Genomic DNA, 5,608 nt, shown 5'->3' with positions numbered 1-5,608 from the left:
AAATAAAAGTGTACAGAAGCATAAATAGCATAATAAAAGATACAGACGTCTTAGTCCTGGAATTGGCAAACTATTTTGGAGGCAGGTTGGACTGGAAATGTTTTATAGCAATCTTTTTGGCTTACAGAGCAGAAAGGGAAACTACTTGTCAGTGACCGTAGTTTGCACGAACTGCGGCCTTGACAATGATTGTGTGAAGGTTAATAAAATTAATCCGTAAGGTACTTGATTAATATGGATTTGTGAAGTCTGAATGATTTTTTTTTTTTTTGTAAAGGAAATCCGAAAGAAAATAAATAGGCATTGCTAGAGTTTCGAATTGGAAATTATCTACTGCACTAGAAACTAAATTTCTCTGGATGTGTGTTTTAAGTATTATCATGTACGATTCCATGCGAGTCTATGGAACCAGCTTTTTTTTAAAATTTTATATTTTTCATGTCAGAGTTTAACTGACCCCCCCCACCCCTAAAGCAAGCATTTCTTAAGAACCTTATTTTTCTTGAGAACAAACTAATATTTTGTTGTATCTGGCGGGGTGGGGGGTGGGATCATTATCCCAATATAATTAACATACTGGTTCAATTCCACTCATTTATTAGATATCCGATTGTTTTGTTTTTGTCTGTCAAAGCTCTTTTGTTGCTTCTTGCTACCCTTTCAATGACAAAGATTGCAAGAAGTAATGTAAGAGCTTTGACAAACAAAAACAAAACAATCAGGTATTTAATGAGTAGAATTGAACCAGTGTGTGTGTGTTAATTATATTGGCATAATGAATCTCTCTAGACTCGACAAAATTTGTTTCAACACATGAATTCATATAAAGAATCTTGCAAACCAGATACCAAAACGAAGTAAAACAATACTTCTCTAGTGCATTTTGTGTATTAAAAGTTCCATCCCTATTCATTTGTTCATAGTAATCATAATTTAAAACCATGGGAAATACAGTATTATCAAATTCAGTTAACGTTTAATTGAATCAAAAGCTTGAAGCAGTTCTGAATTTGTTAACATATCACATAAGAAACATTTTGTTGGTTTGGTTATGGTATTTAGGTAGAAGACGAGGTAGAAGTAGGAAGCTGGGTACTAAAACATGAATGAATGACCCAACAATGTTATGCATTTCCTTATATTGTTTCAATACATATGTATTTACATATGTACAGTGAATTAATTGTAATAAGAAACATGTATTATGTGATATGTAAATATTTGCACTGCAAAACAGAAATGATTTTAATCAATACTAAACAGAATGGTGGGATGAACTTTACACTACTGGTCCTAAATATGGCCTGTCCCATTACTCTGAAAATATTGTTAATTGTAAAAGATTGATTTGAACCAAGGGCAAATGAAATCTTTGCTGGTACAGGAGTAAAAATTACAGGTACTGATGGAAAATCCCAAACACAAAGTTACTGCCAGTGTGACTCTAAGACAACATTGACCATGCCCTCTCATGCAGAAAGTGGGGTGGATTTGTGTCTATAAGACATAATTGTGTTTGGGTCTTTGAGGTATAATTGATGTGAAGGTGAAAACCAAACTCCTCCCACTAGACACAAACCTGATGAGAAATTGCAATACTGCTGAAAAATCATGGTTAGATGTTGTCTGGAATTGGAGTTTGGGGTCCCCTTGAAAAAAACATTGTTGAACATCAGTGTTATGCATCCAAATGTACCTACATATATAAACAAGAATTTGTCTTGGGTTTATGCAAAACATGAATGGAAGAAGAAAAGATATTACAATGATCTAGTGCTCCAAATAGAAAAGGGCTCGTTCATTCCTATAGTCATGTCTACATCAGGAGAGGAAGCTAGTAAGCATCACAAGAGGATTTCTTTCTTAATTGCTGAGAAACAAAATGAAAGATACTCTGATGTTCTGAACTATATAAGAACAAGAATTAGATTCAGTCTACTGAAGAGCATCTTAACTGTAATTTATGGAGTTTTGGGTATTTATACCCCCAAAACCCTGAATATCTCAATAACCACTGGCCCAATTTACACAAAACTGGTTTTATTTCATTTCTATTCACATTTCAGGGGCACTTTCCTTTCAAAGTATTTTCCCTTTATGCGCTGATTTGGCTGTGTAACATTGCAAGCAAGCAAGCAGTTCATTTTTAATATAATATAGATCTACTGTCCTTACTGATCACATGCCAGTCAATACTGATTGGTTGATAAACATTCATGAAAGTGTTTATGCCTTTTATGGTGATATATTTAAGTTCATGGAGCTAGTCATACCTTTTATGGAGATATAATTAATAATAGATTCACATAATAGATTCACATTTGCCTTTTTTTTTTTTCATGTGAAAGCTTTCAATCGAGTGTTAATGGAATTTCTTAACTTGTGACTTCTAAATGTTTCTGCTTGAAATCTCAAATTTAGCTTAATGCTCATTAAAATGTAAGCAAAATACATTTTTATCATGGGACTTTGTAATTCTTCTAAAATTCTAAAAGCCATTTGAATACCATTTTTTAATGTTGCTGATGTAAAAATTAAAAGCTCTGGCCACTTCAAAATTCTTTGTACTTGTTTCAAAGAAAGCCATCTTGTGCACCTAATATGAAGAATTTTGTGAGGACTGAAATTTTAAAATGTTTTGAATTCCTTATATCCATCTAGGTACTTTGCACTACTCAGATTTAGAAAAAATATATTTCTTGCTAATTCTTCCAAATGCTGTGGTATTTCATTGCAAGCTTTAGAAGCACACAGATGTATGTATGCTTCTAAATCTACATTGGCAAACACCAAGCTGAATATATCCTATGATTTTTCTACTTCACCATCATAACACTGGCAAATTCAATTAAGTTTCCACAAAATATATTACTGTGTTTGAAAAATGAGTGTAAATAATTATAAATGTGCAGTTTTCAAATTCCAGAAGCATGAAAAACACTTGGTCTTTCAAATTTTAGAGTTGCAGCAATCAGTTACTGTCATTTTATCTATAATGAGGGAGAACATTGTTGAATTTATCTTAGACAATAAATTAATTATTCAAAGTGCATGAACCAACCTCATTAGCAAATGATACAAGTTTTTTTTTTATTTCTTATGCACCTGATGCCTTTGGCAATCTTAGAATCAGGATACATTAGCAATGAGGCTAATGAAATGATCTAAAACAGTTTTGGGTAGCTTGTATGCAAGAATAAATCTGCAGGGTTTCAGCTCATCTGATGTTGTTCTTTTAAAGTGGAGAGAACATTGAGCAGGCTTTTAATATGTTACCTTACCTTGAGGTCTATACAGTCCACAAAGCAACAATAAACTCTTTTTTATATTTTTGCCCCCTGAATCAATAAAGGTATTCTGGTCATGTAAAGCCCAATTTGCTAACCACTTAACTGTTTTTGTAGAATTTAGATATCAATCTTTAAAGACAATTAACATTATTTACAATGGAAAGATAGTTGTCCTCAACTTGTTTTTTTGTTATCACGTTTTGGCTGATGTACTCTCCAGCCTTAATCAGGTGTTCTGGTGGAATTTCGAACCCAGCCCTTTATTTGACTAAAGGGGTACACTGTTCTTATTCCTGAAGTATGTTGCTGATGTTATTTTTCTGTTGATATTATTTTTCAAGTTCTTGCCTGGGATTAAACTTAGAATCCAAGGGTTAGTAGTCTTATCCACTATGCTATATGCCTGTGGGCAATTATAGAGTGAATTTTAGGGTTTATAAAAAAAATAATTGACAGAGAACACCACTAGAAAATATGAAAATTAAAAGAGGCTGCACATATGCTAGGACACAATAACCTCCTAAGTAGACCTAGTGCAGATATGAATAGATGTGAGAGTGATAAAGAAACGAGGAGAGTTGTCTTTGGATGTGCTAGAAACAACAGCCAAATAGCCCTTAAATCACTCACTTTTCCCTCTGAAAATATTAACAATTTTTAAAAATCTTTTTACCGAAAATGCTCTTCCCATGGTTTTGAAGTGCAACAAAAAAAATTGGCCAAAATAGGTCTGGAGTGGGATGATGAGGTGGGGTGTAAAAAAAGGAGTTTTCAAAACTTTTTTCATATTAGGTCATCAAGTATGAAATTTGTAGTAAGGTATATGGTAAACTTTGACAGCTGCTCATTTTGTGCCATTATTATATTTTGACAATCTTTATTTTCTGTTAGACATATCTATTTCTTTCTTCTAACTCATTTTGTGCTTTATAAAGTATTTATAAATCGTTTTTTGCTATTTTTGTTTAGAGATGGATAAGTCAGAAATTTGTATAGCTTTGAAATATAAGTTCTTTTTTGGAAATACAGCATCACAAACAGCTTGAAATATTAATGGAGTATTTCATTCTAATTTTATTACACAGCAGACAGTATCAAATTGGTATGCAAAATTTCATTCTGGTGACTTTGACCTTACAAATGAGCAATGCAGTTGACCAGAAACAAAGGTGGATAACGACAAACTAAAAGCCACCGTCAAGTCAGATCCATCTCAAAGTGCCTGTGAATTATTGTTGTTGTTTGGTATTAGCAAGCGAACAATATTGACACACCTTGTTCAAATCGGAAAAGTAAAAAAGTTGCATAAGTAGGTTCCACATGAACTCAATGAAAATCAGAAACAGCAACATTTGGAAACCTGCATTAAGCTACTTTCTCGTCACAAAAATTAATCATTTTTGAATTGAATTGTAACATACGATAAGAAATGGATCCACTACAACAATCGTAAATGTTCAGCACTATGGCTGGACAAAGGTGAGCCACGAAAACACAGTCCAAAAGCAAAATTAATCAAAAGAAGCTGATAGTGTGTGTTTGGTGGTCTGGCGCAGGTGTGATCAATTATGGCTCATCAATCACAGCTGAAGTGCACTGCAGCCAACTGGACCAAATGATGCAAAAACTTGCAAAAAAACAGCCTCAATTAGTCAACAGATTCACTCCTATTTTATTGCAAGACAGTGCCAGACCACACATCGCAAAAATGACATTGGCGAAACTACAGGAGTTGGAGTTGGAAGTTCTCCTTCATCCACCATACTCGCCTGATCTTGCCCCCACTGACTACCACTTCTTCCAGAATTTGGATAACTTTTTGATAGAAAAATAATTTGATTCTGACGATGTTGTAAAACAGGCCTTCCTATAAAAATTATTAGAACTGGGAATCAAATGTGAAAATATCAAGGGGCTAGCAGAAAAACATACACTGTGTTTATTAAATAATATTTATCTCACAAAATGGAGTTTTTTTTGTTGATCTTACCATCATTCAACAGTACACACACACACACACATTATATATATATATATATATATATATGTAAATGTGTAGGTATATGTATGTGTGTATATATATGTATGTATATATTTGTATGCATATGTATGTATGTATGTATGTATATATATATATATATATATATATATATTTTAGAGACAAGTTACTTGAAGCATTTGACGAAATAGAAGGGGATATAGCATCATACAACGTGGAAGACAATTGGAGATTTCTGTAGGACAACCTGTTGAGAGCCACAGACCAGATCTGTGGCTGATGTAAAGTCCCCTCTCGACCCAGAGTAACGTGGTGGTGG

General features: G+C 33.4%; 1 protein-coding gene across 1 annotated transcript in view; it reads left to right on the top strand.

The window, feature by feature from the left end:
* The window catches only part of LOC106871809 (probable mitochondrial pyruvate carrier 1), a 70,172-nt gene that overhangs the window by 1,028 nt on the left and 63,536 nt on the right, over positions 1-5,608 (top strand). The gene's annotated exons all lie outside the window — the stretch shown is intronic.

The sequence above is a fragment of the Octopus bimaculoides genome, chromosome 8 (genome assembly GCF_001194135.2).
Source record: "Octopus bimaculoides isolate UCB-OBI-ISO-001 chromosome 8, ASM119413v2, whole genome shotgun sequence".
NCBI lineage: Eukaryota > Metazoa > Mollusca > Cephalopoda > Octopoda > Octopodidae > Octopus > Octopus bimaculoides.
This window is presented reverse-complemented; position numbering and strand designations above follow the sequence as displayed.